Source organism: Nothobranchius furzeri, chromosome 18 (genome assembly GCF_043380555.1).
Source record: "Nothobranchius furzeri strain GRZ-AD chromosome 18, NfurGRZ-RIMD1, whole genome shotgun sequence".
In the NCBI taxonomy this organism is placed as follows: Eukaryota; Metazoa; Chordata; class Actinopteri; order Cyprinodontiformes; family Nothobranchiidae; genus Nothobranchius; species Nothobranchius furzeri.
The window spans coordinates 35019529-35036981 of NC_091758.1; the positions used below are offsets into that span (position 1 = coordinate 35019529).

The 17453-nt window shown below is 42.2% G+C and overlaps 1 protein-coding gene across 3 annotated transcripts in view; it reads left to right on the top strand.

Moving 5' to 3' along the window:
* The first annotated feature begins 322 nt into the window (after positions 1-322).
* The window catches only part of LOC107392507 (AT-rich interactive domain-containing protein 1B), a 299430-nt gene continuing 282299 nt past the window's right edge, over positions 323-17453 (top strand). Inside the window, exons 1-4 of one of the 3 annotated variants that reach the window (XM_070546703.1) lie at positions 323-391; positions 7247-7307; positions 7390-7472; positions 14835-14937. The gene's annotated coding sequence lies outside the window, so the exon portion shown is untranslated. Of the gene's footprint in view, positions 392-2476; positions 2601-6390; positions 6410-7246; positions 7308-7389; positions 7473-14834; positions 14938-17453 lie in introns of those variants that run through there. The other 2 variants (XM_054742136.2, XM_070546704.1) reach the window with 2 other exon arrangements.

Sequence of the window (17453 nt, forward strand, 5' to 3'; positions counted from 1 at the left end):
TGTAGAGTTGACGAATTTCTGATGTCTGTGGTGGTGGATGCTCTACCATATCAGGAGTCTGACAAAGTACCTGTGCCTGAACCTGACTTGTCCAGTTCTAAAGACCTGAAAGACCTGCTGTAAGCAGGCAGAGGTTACGATTTTAAAAGAACCCGTAAGGCAGGGGTGTCCAATCCTGGTCCTGGAGGGCAGGTATCTTGCATGTTTTAGTTTGAACTCTGTTTCAACACACCTGATTTCAATCAGCAGCTAATTAATAGGCTTCTGCAGAGCCTGATGAGCTGGTGCACAGGTGTTTCAACCACTGAATCAAGCCTGTTGGAGCAGAAAAACCACAAAACCTGCTGGATACCGGCCCTCCAGGACCAGGATTGGACACCCCTGCCGTAAGGTGAGTAACACTGGAATGCATACTGAACTGGCATGGATGTCCGTTTGACTGGCTTTGTTTGACATTGTAAATTAGACTCTAGTCAAACATTATTTGAGCTTATATTGTTGCTATATGCAATACTTCGACGTTATTTTACATTGTGCAAACCCTCCTTGTGAAATCCTGGCTGGGAGACCCATCACGTCAGAATGTGACAGTGAGACTTACCACACTGCACAGTATATTGACTTCTGCTTGAACCCTTTGTCCACAAGACACGACACTTATATTAAGGATACGTATGATTTTGTGGCAAAGATCAAAAATCTAAATGTTCCTGATGAGGCCATCCATTTTACCATGGATGTGGAGAGCCTCTACACTAATAATTTTAATGTTTCTCACACGCTAGACATCAAAGTCTTTTTTTAAGCCAACAGATACACACGTGTTGTTCCACAGAACGAGCTTTCATCCAAAACACACATTTGCTGGAATAATTAAGTCACAGCTGCTGAGATTCCACAGAATTTGCACACAAAAATGTGATTTTTCAGGAAGCTACAAAACTACTTTTCTCTGCTTTGTCCAGCAGGGGGTACTGTCGCACCTTTCTCAGGAACGTTTATAAAACCTTCCTGGAGAAAAAATCCTATTAATGTCACCTCAAATGCCTTTAGTGATCCCATTTTCACCACAAATGTTGGGCTGCGTCAGGTTGTTCAAAAAGAACTTTCAGACTCTTGTTCACAGCACACAAATGCTCACAGACCATGAAGTGCTCGCAGCCTACAGGAGGAATAAAGACCTCAGATACTACTTGGTTAAAGCTAGCTCAAACTTATCAGTGCAACCAAATCCAGAGATTTGGGGGAATTCTTTAAACACAAACAGTGGATTTACAATGACACAGTGTATTTATCACTAGTTAAAGGGAACGCTCGCACTTCAGACTGTGTTTATCTGATATCATGTACAACCTGTTGTAAAAGGTATGTGGGGGAGACTAAAAACATGCTCCTGGTCAGATTCACTCGGCACCAGTGGCAGCTGGCCAGTAGAGGGCGATAGGGCGCTGCCCTCCCAGTTATCCCCAGTGTTTATAATTTTTATTTAAAAAAAATAAAATTAACAATAATCACATAGTTAATTGTGTGTTTTGTAACAAAAAAACTCATATAGATATAGATAGATAGATAGATAGATAGATAGATAGATAGAAAACGCCTGGAGTACACAACCAATGTTGGAGGCTGTAGGCTGTTTTTGAATCGCCCAAACAGGACGGGACCAGTCGTCCAATTGCTGACAAGAAAATCAAAGGGTAGGAATGGGAATGTATCCAATCAGCGTCGACGTTGTTTCAGAAGCATGATGGACGATAGAGCTCCCGCCAAAGGTTTCGTTGGTGTTCGGTAGAACTCGGCAGGGTCGTTTTTGGTCGTGACTCGTGACGCAGATGTAACATGGACGCCACCGGTGACTACAACCAGCATGGATACCGGATCTCAGCAGCCACTGAATTCAGTTTGGTCTCTTCTCCAGTATCTGTTCGAGAGGAGAACTATGGTGGAAAAACTTAATGTCAAAGAGCTTGGACCAGATCAGCCCGACGTAAAGATAAGCGAGCAGGAGGAGGAGAGAGGTAAACTACACACCAGGCTTCTGGGAAGGCTTGGCTAGCTGGATGCAATCACGCTACTGCGTTATTTTGCTTTCTGTGTTTGTTATTCAAAACGACTGTGACAGATGAGGCATGGGTTGAGTCAGGAGTTACAGACATGAAACATTTTTCTGAGAAGGTGAAGAAACACGAGTTATCCCGGGCACACATGGACAACACGGTGAAGCTAGCTATGCTAGGCAGAGCTGCAGCTAGAGACGAGGGGCACAGGCTTGCAGTGAATAAACACAATGAAGAAGTGGATCAGAACCGGCACATTTTGTCCAAGAGAGAGATGTCAACACAGTGTATGAGCTCAAGGATGACCTCCTCAGATTTTTCCAGATGATCAGAGACTCGGATGACTTTGATCCAGTCACTGAGAGAGAGGCAGGAGGCTTTGTGAGAATGCTGGAGGAAGAAGATTTTGGCTTTCTGCCGGCATTGTGTCACAAGATCATGCCACATGTGGACATGCTGTTCAACCAGCTGCAGAAGAGGAACACTGACCATCTACATCACAGGGGTCATCCAGAGCTTCACCAACAGTATGCAAAAGATCAGGTACATACTTGTTTATTTAATATTATTGTGATGAAATTCTCCAGTATGTTAGTTTCACAAACAGTAATGTGGATGTGGACCATATATGGTCATGTTATTTTATGTGCAATTTAATGCAGTATTTTTCAACCTTGGTCCGCAAGGCAGTGTGCCAATAGTCAGACACGCGTGGATTAATCAGTTTGTCCAATAATGTAAGACAGGAAATAAAAGAGCTGTGCTTAATTCAGGAAATAGTGAAGTTGTGCACAAAGCTCAGAAAGCACAAGTTTGTTTAAAAAAAAATAGCACAGCCCCACCAAAAATATTTTTCACCAGCCGCCACTGCTCGGCACAGATGCAACATTCTGAGAAAGAAGGAGACGAGCACACATTTGGTTCAACACTTTATTATGCATGGATGGAAGTCCGTTAATCCCACGGTGCTCGAGTCTAATCCGGACTGGACCACACAGCAGCAGAGAAGAACTGAGAAGCTGAGGATGGTGAGGCTGGACACGGCGCACCCCAGAGGCCTAAATGAGCACAGACCCCGGGCTGTCACGTTTGTTTAACATCACCTCACCTATCCTGACTTGAACTGATATGTGATGCGGGTGTGTTTGGAGGTTGAGCTAAAAAGAGGCCCCTCCCACAACAACCTCCTAACCTGCTCACCAAGCACTGAGCACCTGGTGCCAAACCCCGTGAAAACGTGCTCTTGCCACAGGGTGCAACCAAGGAAACATCACCGCAAGGCCAGAGAGTGGAAGTTTGTTCTGCTGCTACACGCCGAGCCAGGCGGAACCAGAGCCGGATTAAATAAATGGACTACACCAGGCAGGCTGCATTTTTAGGGCCCCCTTCCCCCCCTCCATTGATGTTATTTAATGAATTGAAATCTGAAACTTACCAAAGTTACTAATAAAAGTTCATTCACATTTTACATAGCCTAGTCTTTGGTTACAAATTGGTTGTTTGTATGCCAAAATAAGTCATGTGTTGTATGTAAAACATTCTATCAGACAATTTTTTTGATGTTAATAATTTATACGTCATTACACAGCTGTATTAAATGCTAATAAATGATTGGGAGTGTCATTGTCAAGGCGGTACCAGTAAATAACCACTAGGTGTCATTAAACTAGGTAAACAGAGCAAATATGTGTCTCTTATTTGCTCTGTTTATATTTAATCACTACATTTAATTACAAATATTTTCTGCAAAATACAATAGCTTACAACATTTATAAATGTTGACAAATTAATCACATGATGGTGGAAAGACATTCAAGAATAAATAGATTAATTTGAATGGACTGAAGCATGATTTAAAGGTGCAAAAACCAACTATAAACACGCAGCTTAAATTATTACAGTATAAATTTTATACAATCTATAATCTTAAAAGAAAGTATTTTAATAAAATGAAAATGTTATCTTAAGTTTTGATCTTGCTTTATGCTCATTCAGGCTGTTTTCACCTCTGCTGAATCAGAAATCCTGTGTCAGTTTTCTGAGTGTGAACTTATTGTTTTGCTATTTGAACATTAATAAAATTATTTGACCAATAATTAATAAAACCAGCAACACTTACCAAGGAAACCATTTCGCATTCTCCACTCCGGGATAATCTTCAGCCTTCCAGCATCACATGCCACAGTCACAGCAGAAACACGTCTGAAGAAATGTTCCTTGGTTAAGCTTCGGTTTATGTCTCCAGATTTTCTCTGTGATGCCGAATATCCAATATTTTGAGAGGGATGGTTTAGTGCAAAGTACTCACGCATCGTGTCGTCAGTTTGCTACCACTGCAGGATCAGATGGGTAGCTAGTTGTTAATACCCTTTCTGGGTCTAGAGGCTCCTGTAAGACTATATTGGGCTCACTTCTGGCTGGCTGCTGTTCTTCCAGTTTGTCCTTCTGAGAAGGCGTTGATGTTGACGACGTCGGCGCTACAGCGTCTTCCGCCGCATCTTCCACCGCGTCTTTGGGTCGTGTCTCCTCCGGGTCTGACTTTGGCCCGGCCTCCGGCTCTGCTGACTCGAGCAGGTTCACAGCTGTTGGACGGCTGCCCGAGCAGCCCGACAGAAACTTCTGTAAAGCCCCCCCCCCCGCTGTCTCTTCTTCTGTTCCTCCATTTTTTTTACGTTTTGCCGCACCCGAAAGCATCGTGAAAGTTAGCCTACTCAAAAACACCTGCTAGCTTTGTTGTGTCCCGCTCTGACTCTGACTGCTTCTCTGACGTCCTTAATTGGGTGGCGCCTTAATGTGACGTAGCCAATGAAACGGTCTATGGTTAAGATAAACATTGTCACTATTTTTAGTTAATTAATAAATATTGAAACAAATTGTAGATAGGAGTCCTGTCTACAAATTCTATCATAGGACATTTGTACATTTTATTTTTAATTTATTTTTAATTTTGGTCCTCTGTCTGGGCCCCATCCAGCCAATCAGGCCCTAGGCACGTGCCTACTTTGCCTTTGCGTTAATCCGGCTCTGGGTGGGACGCCAACGCCACCTCCACATCCGGGTTGATGCCCACTTATATACAATTAAGTGAATGACGTTGACAATCCATTTACAATATTAATTCACAAACAAAATAGCTTTTGATTTTTGAAGGGATTTTTCACAACTGATACAGAAGGAAACAGAAATAAAGTTTTAAACGAGAAGAAAAGATGACACTGCCCTTCAACAGGGGCCGGCACAGCAGAGAGCTCTGGAGACAGCTGCAGCTTGGCCTGCACTCGTGGGTGCGCTGGCAGGTGCTCAGGAGTGATGCGCGTCCTTGGTCTGGGAAAAAAAAGGCAGTAATATAAATATAAAGAAAGTATTTCAACTAAATGTAGGAAAGAAAAGGAGGAACATGCATGTTTACATCTAATGAAGCAGAAGGCTACAAAGTATCAGAGGATGATTATTGTTTATGAATGAGTGTGGAGAGCCACTGAGGGGTAGTTGTGTAGAAACGGGTTGTGATCCTCTGTGTCTGAGAGCTGCTTCAACTCAGTGATCTCCTGCTCCAGCGTCTCCAGAAGCTTCTGAAATTAAAATGTGTAAAATAGGTTAAAATTGTCGCACTATTGAAAATGTATCAAAAACACTCCAAACTGATAAAATAGAAGTAGTTATACTTGTATTTCCACCATCAAACAAGTGCAAATGGAAAAGTCCTTAAGTGCATTGTGCAGACAAAACCTTGCTACCCCTTGGACCCACTGTTGTAACGTTAGAAATGTCATGAAATTACAACTTTATTGAAAATGACCAATGAGATGTGATGATTCCACACTTCACACTTGCAACTCTGACGTGTTTTTATCCGTTTTTTTCAGTGATGCCGTATAATATGTATGATCTACACACATTAATTACCACAGAGGCAATATTTCCAACTCTTTACTTATTTGAGTCCTGATTTATCCCATCCAAAACAAGATGATGCTTTCCAAAGCAGGCTCACAGGCGGGATGACGTCATGAGCAGATAAATAGGCCTATTTACACATTCCACCATCCCAGAGCTGCAGACCCTTTCTCTGTGCAGAATTAAACACAGAGGACGAGTTTGGCAGTCCAGGGTCCAGGCTGGGTCTCTGGGGGTTAAACACGGAGAGAAAGAGAGAGAGAGAGGTTAAAAAAAAAAAAGACAAACTCCGATTCGGATCGTCCGAGATGGAGCCGGCTCTGATCGGCCACTTCAAAGAGCCGTTTCCTACAAACAACACGTAGTCATGTGTGCTTCTAATTAGTCAGTTAGAAGCACACCTGCCTCCTGCTCTATAAAAGTCTGCATCATCGCGTCAGAAGTGGTTCATAATGGTGAGTAACTGTGGTCACGAAGTCTACGCGTCTAACTGAACGTGCTGTTTATGAAATGATGGGTCAGGTTGTGTTAAGAGTAACTGACAAGAGGCTAATTTCCTTTGATGACGTGTAAAAGAATTAAAACCTCAGCTGAAAAACAAACGTGGATTCCCACAGCTGAATTAGTGAGAAAATTCGAGAGCTGTTCCATGAACGAAGCTCAGGTGGAATCCATCTTCACATTTCTCATTGATTGCAGTCAGGAGTGACGCGCCAGGCTCACGCGCGTCCGTTGGCAGACCCTGCTAATCAACGCCAGATAAATGAGAACGCTATTGTGTTCTTCTACCAGACGGAGCAACAAAACTTATTCATGCCCTCTGTCCCTAGAAAGGATCGGAGTCATTTGATCATCAGTGCCTGACCATCATGATCAGTTCCTGACAGCCACATTTAAAGTTTCCTGTGTCAGAGCCGGCATTACAATCCATATTTTTCTCTGGATTAAGCTAAAAGGACTTCCATTGCTGCCATCACTTGGTCTGGCAAATATAAAGAAATAAATAAAAAATACATTTTTCTCACAAACATGACTGGAAGTCTAACTGCACGTGTAAAAACTTTTTAAAACCAGTTTCTATTTTGTTTCTCCAACTTGCAATTTGCTGGAGCTATTTCGTTTAAACGCCTGGAGTGCACAACCAATGTTTAACTTTAAACTTAGATTAATCTATGCTTGCATTTCAACTCAGTTGCACCAAATGTTAAACTTAAATAAATTGAATAAGGTATTGGTTCTCAACTGATGAGCAGTAAAATATTAAAGTAAAAATGTTTTTTGTCTATTTGCAGGAAAACATATTTGAGGCATGGGTGACTTTGTCGCATTAGAAGCTCTTTAAGAAGAAAAAAGGTATCACCCACTTTTACCCACCTGTCCTTTAACACAAGTATGACCTCAAACCCTGTGCCTCTTTTTTTTTTTTTGTCTACAGAGTAGTTGAGGATCACGATATTTCTAGCTCCATCCAAGATGTGGAACAACAACTGCTGGCGTTTGGATCACCAGAAATTTTGGGTAAATACTATGACTTGATATTTGATTACTTGGTACTTATAATTCTTAGTCTCTTGAACGCAATCCTATAAATGATTTCATTGTACTCTAAGATGGGAGGGATTGTGATTTTGACCAAAGTTTGCTTTGCAGAATGAGTGAGGGATGACCTGTTGGTATAGAAACCCAATTCTTAACTCTAGAAAGCAATGAGTTATTGTGAATGTCATTTTAAAATTTCAAAATTTAAATCAAACCGGGAGTGTGGATGGAGAAATCCTCTGATAGGAGGGTGACTTGCTCTTTCACAGCATTTGATCAAAAAAATTTAATGTTGAATGTTTGTTCTGCACAGGCAGAACGGCGAGTATGGCGTCAGACCCATGCCACAACCCGTGCACGTGGATTGGGTCCACATCGCGCGTGTGAACGGGACTCGCGAGTGAAAATATACAGGTGCTGGCCAGTAAATTAGAATATCATCTAATTTTTTGAGATACCAAATTTGGAGTTTTCATTAGTTGTCACTTATGAATATCAAATTTAAATGTAATGAACATTGGAAATACATTGGTCTGTGTGCATTGCATGAATATAATGTACAAGTTTCACGTTTTGAATGGAATTACTGAAATATTTTCAACCTTTTGATGATATTCTAATTTACTGGCCAGCACCTGTACATGGCGAGAGGTCTTTTGTGCACTGAGAGGGAGCAAACCGTGTCTGTGAGCGCACAAGGATGTGCACAAGTGACAAACCTGCATGCGCGCGTTGCCAACGAGCACACGGCAGAGGAAAACGTGCGTGCGCGGCAGCCTCTCTGCGCGCTCGGCAGCCTCTCTGCGAGCTCGGTTTCTGACTCCGCTCGTTCAGCTGTCGAGGGGTTTTGGCACTCTGGAGGCGTGGCCTGTGGCAGATCTCCTTTGTCCTCTGATTGGTTAGTTTTGCCCGCACTTTACCCTCTACCTCATTGGCCCATTGGCTTCCTGTCGGACCAAAATGATGGAAGCTATATATATATAAAAAAATCTGATATTCAGTAGTTGTTGTCATAGCTCAGCTGGTAGAGTGGGTGACTCTCCCCCGGAGGAGCCAGGTTTGAGTCAGGGCAAGGAAAATAGAGTAAATGTCATGTTATTTTTTCCTAATTCCTGTGATATTATTTTACAGTTGTGACCGTTCAACTGTCATTAAACGTCCGAATGTTTGCTGGGCAGTGTTTTAAAAAGTGCACATAAGCTAGATGGTTTTAACCATATAAAATTATATTTTTTGTGATACTGGAAAAATACATACTGAAATAAAACTACTGATTGAAAACTTTATGACTGTGGTTGTACAATATATGAGTCACTAATACACTGCAAAGGCTCTTAGAGAGGGGCTTCCAGAGAGAGAGTGAGAGAAAGAATATGTATTCTGTCAAAGTTGTAATATTACTTCAGCCACTCTTGAGAGGAGACTCCAGGTAAAAATAGACTTGTGGGTGTAGGTATGTTCAAGTTTAAAAAGTTCTTGCCTCATTAATGTATTGTTTATTTTTTTCAGCATTTTGACAAATTATCCTTTCAAATAATTAATTGATGAGTTACATAATTGTCCATTTAGAATTGTTGAATGGACTGAGTCAAGTTTGGTGCACTTTATATATTTCAAAACGTGTTGTTTTTATTTTAATGATGCATATAAATAATTTAGATGTTAATTTAATGAAATATTTCTATTTTTTCATTACCTCACCCTTGTTTTGACAAAAACGGGACCTTGCTGGATAATATCATGGAGAAACTATTTGTTCACAGTACTTGGCTCAGTGAGGATCTGTTTACCAAAGGAGGAGATACTCAGAAATATGTCTGCATATTGTTACAATCCAGACTGGAAGTGGTGGGCTGTAATAAGAAAGGAGACCAAACAGAGGAGTGGGGGTTCAACAACTGATTTATTTAACCAAAGTAAGGATTTACTAAAGCAAGGTTCAGTCGGAGGAATCTTCCCGCATGCGCTCTGGTTCTGCGACGCGCTCCAAGCCCCTCTCCACATCTTCAGCTCATTGTGCACCTTATGTAGTGCACACTGACAGCGAGCTGCGCTGAGCAGTGTCCAGCTCAGATGTTCAGATGGGAATCTTTTCTTGAGTGATTTAGCTACATCTGCGATGTGCGTAGAATAAAATGTCAGTTCGGCTGCACGCGTCGGGGTAATTCTTTCTATTCTTTCTCCGTCAAAATAAACGGTCAAATATGGGAACTGTCCGGTCAACACAAGCCCTGCTTTTAACTGTTCTGTTTTCTTGTGAAAATAGATTAAATTAAACTTGATTAACACCAGAGCCAGGCGCACTGCGCCGTTATCTCCGTCTCTGTAAATGAGGGAAAAACAAATTGATCGGATCCTTTTCTGACCTTCCCCACCTACAAAGTTTAATTACAACAATCAAACGTGACAGAGCCTGGATTTGTATTCTGAACAGTCTAAACATGTTTTAAACAGAAACGTATGACAAAAGTGGCACCTGCTCAGTAAAACCACCAACAGGGTGAAAAATATCAAAATATTGTAGGCAGAGACGGGCTACAACTTCTGGATCCACTTTATATAAATCGCCTTATTGATCATCTTCTTATGAAAGATATCTTTGACGTACACGAGCGACCGGTACCGGCTGCTGTCACCTGTTGAGAGCAGCTCTCTGCTGTCTGGGGGTAGGCCCCGCCCACAACGCCGCGGCTGCTGTGGCTCCCAGTGTTTTCTTTACTGTGGGAAATGGGTAATAATGGCTCTTTGATGGTAACAGGTTGCCGACCCCTGGTTTAAGTGTTTCAATTTTTTTTAATGAATTCGATTAAAAATAAAGGCGCCCGGCCCGGCCCGTGTCCGAGGTAATTACACAGTCGTTGGCCCGAAGCCCGGCCCGAGGGCCTAGGGCTTCAGTGCAGGGCTCTACCTTTCAGCAAGTGTATTTCCTGCTTTTTCCAGCAGTGATATTGCTATTTCTGTTGAAGGAAATTCACTGTTTAATGAGACCGCTGGTGAAAATGATATGTAAATAAGTAGGAATGCATGTAGACCTACATCATTAAGCAAAACTGAAACACTAATATAAAGTATATATATTATATTTTTTTCTCCCTTCGACTCTGGGAGGGTGGAACCCCAGCTCCAGCTACGGACGAGCCCCCATGGGGGCCCAACTTGATATTTTTTCATGGGGCCCAAAATCTCTGGCAGCCCCCCTGACCCCGGAGATTGGAATCTATAGGAAAACACAGAGAAAACAAAAATAATCATTCATGCAGGTTGATTCTCGTGTTGCTCACTCTTTAAAATATAAATCCTTCCAATGTTGCAAAAACAAATGATCTGATCTAGTTTATAAGAAAAATGTCATTTTCTGACTATATGAAAAAAAATCTGATAATTATTCTTCAATTATTTTTATAAAACAACTAAATAGCAGAAACTGTAATTATTAAATTTGATTTTGGTCCTGACTCTTCTCAGTGATGTTTCTGACACAAGTCGGCTGTTGCCATGGAGCGCGGCTGATTGACATGACCTACGAAGCGGTTCATCTAAAGGTCACCGTCTGCTCAGTGGATTTTTCTACTAGGAAAGTTATCAAAGATGGTTGAGGAGCTCGTGGTGGATCAAACATAAAAACAAACGTTGACTGGACTGAAGCAGCTCAGATTTCTAACACACCTGAGTTTAATTATCTAATTACCTCACAGCCACACAGTCGCATCATTCGGACCAGGTGTGGTGCAGCAGGAGAGCACAGGGCTACTGGTTTAAGGTAATAATAGAAAATAATGGCAAAGTTTCAAAGGTTTCTTATGAAAATCTTCATTATTATATCTAAATTGTGTTTTCTCAAATCTTTAAAGGGACATTATGGAAGTTTGACAGCCAAAACATGTATAGAAATAATAAATGTCTTCTTCATACATTCTCCTGCAATGCCCTGGTCCTGTAGAATGAGCCCTGGCATTTTTACTGTGATTGCCTGTTTTTCTGTAAAATCACAGAAAAAGAGAGCTGCTCGGGTCGAGCAGGCTGCTTCATGCGCGTTCAAGCTCTTGTAGCGACAGGAAACTAGTTTTTAGCAGTTTTCTGGTTCAGATTTTGCATTAAGGGAATAGAGTTCCCAAAGCAGTGATGGGTAGTTTAGCCTGTTTAGACACTTCTTTAAGAGAAATGAGCGGACAAATCAGTTATAAATGGCTTTTGATGGTCAAGTCAACTATTTAGAAAAGCACATTTTAGTTCTTATCGAAACAAAGCAGGAACAAACGATCTAAACTAGAAAAAATATATAAAATATGGGAAAGTTAGAATAAAAAGTAACATTTTCCATGTTAAGAACTTCTGGTAAGTGGCCTGTATTTGAAAAATACCTTCTTGGGGTTCTACAACCCCCCGAGGTGCTTTCCAACACAATCAGTCATTCACCCATTCATTCACAAACTAGTGATGAGCTTTAATATAGCCACAGCTGCCCTGAGGCAGGGCCGGCCATGCGCCAGTGCCACCAGTAAGTGTCTTGCCCAAGGACACAACAGCAGCATCCTCTGGTTAGAGCCGGGATATAACCTACAACCTTCCTATAACCCGCTCTACCTCCTGAGCTACTGCTGTCCCACATATATGATCTTGTATTAAATCATGCACCAAATGAATGGGAAAAGAAGTGCACCGTTTATTTGTTAATGTGACTTCCAGACTTGCAGAGCGACGTCACTCCCAGTTGCCTTAAAACATTTTCTCGTCGTCGTCGTCGTCGTCTTCCTCCGCTTATCCGGGTCCGGGTCGCGGGGGCAGCATCCCAACTAGGGAGCTCCAGGCCGTCCTCTCCCCGGCCTTGTCCACCAGCTCCTCCGGCAGGACCCCAAGGCGTTCCCGGACCAGATTGGAGATGTAACTTCTCCAACGTGTCCTGGGTCGACCCGGGGGCCTTCTGCCGGCAGGACATGCCCGAAACACCTCCCCGGGGAGGCGTCCAGGAGGCATCCTGACCAGATGCCCAAACCACCTCAACTGGCTCCTTTCGATCCGGAGGAGCAGCGGTTCTACTCCGAGTCCCTCCCGAATGTCCGAGCTCCTCACCCTATCTCTAAGGCTGAGCCCGGCCACCCTACGGAGGAAACTCATTTCGGCCGCTTGTATCCGCGATCTCGTTGTTTCGGTCATTACCCAAAGCTCATGACCATAGGTGAGGATTGGGACGTAGATCGACCGGTAAATCGAGAGCCTGGCTTTCTGGCTCAGCTCCCTCTTCCCCACGACAGATCGGCTCAGCGTCCGCATCACTGCAGACGCCGAACCAATCCGCCTGTCGATCTCCCGATCCCTCCTACCCTCACTCGTGAACAAGACCCCGAGATACTTAAACTCCTCCACTTGAGGTAGGACCTCTCCCCCGACCCGGAGGTGGCAAGCCACCCTTTTCCGGTCGAGAACCAGATACCGGATAGAGGAGGAGTAAAACATTTTCTACACTATAAAAAAAGGACAGCCTCAAAAAGTTGTTTGAATTTATTTTTCCTATTTCACCTAAGTCTCCCTGTTAAGTTTTAGTTGTTAAACTCAGTTTTGTGTGTTTTGATAGTGAAAACTTAAAATTGCTTGTTATTTCAACAAATGATTATATTTTCCTCATTCTCGTGCGTTAAAACTGCAATTTATTGATTAAAAAATGACCTCGCCCACTGTGAATGCTGCAGTGGGTGAGGTGCATTGTTGGTAGTCATGTTCTTAGTTATTTTGTTCTAATTTGAGGTGTTGCTTCACATTTATTGTGGGCGGTTGTGTTCTTATTTTTTGCTTTGTTTAGTGTTCAAAAGGTGGAGTTATTTGTTGTTGTTGTCATGTTGGCACTGAAAGTGAGGAGGGTGGTTGTAGGAATAAGACCACTGTGCCGTTTCACTCCACTGCACTAAATAAAGTTGTAGTTCTCGCTAAATGCTCAAGACCCAGCTCGTTATGTTGTGTATGAGGCGTGAGTCAGCCAGCGTTATTCAGTGTTGTTAGCTTCCTGCTTCACCGTTTTGCTGCCATTTTGATAACACGAGTTCAAACAATTCATCCATTTGTTCAGTTAACAAAAACGTTTAATTTGAATGGACAACCATGCATGTCTAACCTCCAAATTCCACTACCTCCGCTCCACTCCGGTCCGCCCCCGCCTTCCGCAGCCGCTCGCTTCCGAACTCGATTTTTACTGGTACCCGCTCTACAACGGCTCCGCTCCGGTGCGGAGACCTGAGGTGGGCAAACAAGCATGCGCGGGATTTTCGAGATCTTGCGATACAGTCCGAGCAATAAACGCGGAAGTTAGATCCAAACTCCCGTTGTGTGGGAGAAGCATCGGCATGAGCTGTTTAATCTGCCCATCATTTGTGTTGAGAGATCAGCAGTGTTTGGATCAACAAAGTGTGACTACTTTGATAGTAGAAACTGTATTTGTGGCTTACTTTTGTGCATTTAAACTTCATCTGCCATTGATAGTTGTTAAAAGTTGTTAAACCTGTGCATATGAAACAAAAAACGCCTTTTGTTTATCGATTTATTGTGAAAAACGGAACTTGTGCTTGCTCCTTTTCCTGTTGGGCGGTTGTGATTTCTGTCAATTTACTGCGGAGGTGCTCCGGCGTCCGGCAAAAATAGGATCGATCCTATTTTTGCCGGATGCCGGAACAGAGGGCGGCGCACGGCGCCGCACTGCCGGAGCACGGCCGCAGTAGTGGAATTGCTCTGATTGACTACAACGGGACCGATTTTGCTCCGGCGTTCGTGTCGGAGCGGAGCGGAGGTAGTGGAATTTGGGGGTAACTCAAATTTATAAGTTAACATAATGTAGAATTGTGTGTATGTTTAACAAGACAAAATGATTTTTCCACTTTGTAATCTAACAAGATTTGTTGTTTCTACTCAACAATATAGTTTTCAAACAAAGCATAGTTATTATTTATGATATTTGTACAGCTAGGCATAGAGTTGAAAGAAAGTGTTCATTTAAGTTGACATGACTCAAGTTTTTAAGGCAGCTGTTGAACTTTCGTTTTTAAGTTATTCTGGCCTTCAATTTATTACAGTGTACATATGAGTCAAAATGTAAAATGAGGTCATTTTGCAGACCAATAAATGCCAAAATAAGGCATCAAAATATAGCTTATTATTGTCAAACAGGCAGGTTTTCTTATTAAGACAGAAACATGAACCAGTATTAAAAGTACGCTACCCTAAAAACTGAAGTTATAGAGAATGATGTATTTTTCAAGTCATTTGTCTTCCCTTTATTAGCTGAAGCCTTGAGTCACATTAGAACATAAAACTGCATTTATTATAATAAAACTTGAATTGTAATTTATTTTTTAGGTCTTGAACCCAAAAGCAGGTCTGATTCTTGCGTTTCTGCCGAGCTGCGGTTGGCCGTGATGAGGACAGACATCCTTCCTTCTACACGTCTTCAGTGGTGGAGGTAAGAGCTCATCTCTGCTGTCTGGTTTTCTGATGGAATACTAATTATGTTTGCTTAATTAGTCTGAGTCATTTAAAAGGGGGAGCTCGTTAATTCCACCCCCCCCCCCCCCGTTTTCACCTGCAGCTAAATGTAGCTAATAAGGTCCATCTGAATCTGAACAGCTTTGTTTAAAATAACAACGCATCATTAGTTTTAGAGTTCAGTCGATCGTCCTTAAAGAATGATTCTTAAAAAAGGAAATGATTTTCGGATGAGCTTTATTTTGGTAAATGGATATAAAGAAGGTTTTGTTTATAGTTACTGGTTGATTGTGTGTGATGATGCGCCGAAGCGCCACACTTTTACAGAAACGGAGTCAAATGCAAAGTAAAAAGGCTGCAAATTAGAATCAGCAGAGAAAAGTCTGGCCTGGGGGGTAGGGGGGGGTGTAATGTGCTTTTCCGTATCCACCCCACACTTTTTAATTTTTGTGCCATTTTGAACGTACACAGAATTATTTACACCTCCAAGGCAACCCAACTGAGCTCCACATTTGTCAATTAGTAAATCAGAAATTTTCTGTGATTCCAGTTTAGCATGGCGTCCTCGGCTCCCTTTGGTCCCCCCCAACCCTCCCCCGTTTTAGTCTCCCGTGTTGACAGTGACAAATTACTCCTCTGCTTGGCGAGATTGAAAATTAAAAGCATTTAAAGTTGCTCATGCATTTATGCTAATGAGAAACTCAGATATGATTTGCATGCGAAAGAGGCCGGTCTCATCACCTCCAGCTCCACGTTCCTTCTGGCTCTTTTTTTTTTTTTTGCATGCTGGCTAAGAAGAAAGCCTAAAAGCATTCTGAAAACGTGACATTTGTTTGATTGCAGCTTGTTCTGGTTTGGCTAACAGTGTCTTTATGCAACATTTAAGCTTCATTCCACCGCCGGCGTGGCGGGAAAACAGGGTCATTGTGTCTGCATGTGCACGTCTCCCTGCTGGGGGAAATGCTCCAAACATAATAACAACGAGAATTTAAAGCTCACGCTGTTTCCTGTCTGCATGTGGATGAAGAATTCTGAACGCCGGTATGGCAAAGTTTAAATCAGGAGCATAATTCTGTCGGAGTAAGCCTCTAAATTCGAACATGAAAACGTTTGTTCGGAGCTTTGTTTGGTGATAAACATGTCCGGAGGATTAAAACTCTGTTCTGATTTGTTTTTCCCAGAATAAGCTCCAGCCACGAAAAAATAAAACCACATATCAAAGCTTCTTTGAATTAGTTTGTTCCACTGTTGCTGAATGATTGTAACCTTGGAAACAAGATGCATTAATGAAGGCTGAAAATGAAATGGGGAATTTAATTTGTTTCAGTGTTCATGAGCTAGGTGAAATGGATTAGCTCTGATTGAGGTGCCAGATGAAGGAGGAAAGCGCTGACATGACACTTGTGTTTGTCATCATGTCATTTCACTGAGGATGCAGCAGCAATTATAAATATGGGCACCGGCAATTAAAAACAGGAGTATTCATTAATAACTTTTCTATTAATTTTTCTGCGGCCGTGGAAACTGATTGCCACTGGCTTTCTAATTATGTTGCTTGATTAGAAATGTCAATATTAAGAAATAATTAAACTCAGGATCGCATCAGGTTTGTCAGAAACGCTTATAAAGTTTTGAGCGTCAGTCAGAAGATGTTTCAAAGGAAGCTTTGATCGGTGAATACAAGCTGCAGGATTTCTTGATCTTTCAGTATATTTGTGCCAGTTCAGACATTTTTCTTAGAGGAAAATTTGTTTTGTGTTTAAATGTAAAAAGAAAATATTGTAACAATGGGAAAAGAAAGATGGTTGTCTGAGCCGTGGACTCAGATTTGTGTGTCTTTGGATTCGTAAGTCACGAAAATGCTATGAAAACAGTACAACACACACACACACATACACATACACATACACACACACACACACACACACACATACACACACATACACACACACACACACACACACACACACACACACACACACACACACACACACACACACACACACACACACACACACACACACACTTCTAACTTTTTAAAAATGCTTAAAGCTACATTATGTCAGAATGACATCCTGTGGTCAACCTGGGGTACTGCAGCCCATTTTCTAAGCATACAAGTGACTTTCTCACTACTGTTCTGAGAGTTTCGTGGCTTTCAGCTATGGCTCAGCACCAGAAGATTCTAGATCATGCCTGTCAAGTCTCTCGTTTTGGTCAAGAAAGTCCTTTATCTGTATTTTACCCCACTTTCCCCTCCTCTTCATGAATTAGTAAGTTCCCGTAGTCATACTCCTTGAACCTCTACATATTTTGACACCTTACGAACAAACCTAAATGCTTTTTTGAGATTTTCTGTGATGGACCAACACGAAGTAGCTCATAATTGTGAAGTGGAATGAAAGTGAAGCATAGTTTTCAAAGCTTGAAGCAAAAGGGAAAAGTTTGGTGTGCATTTGTATTTAGCCCCCCCCCCCCCCCCCCCCCCCCCCC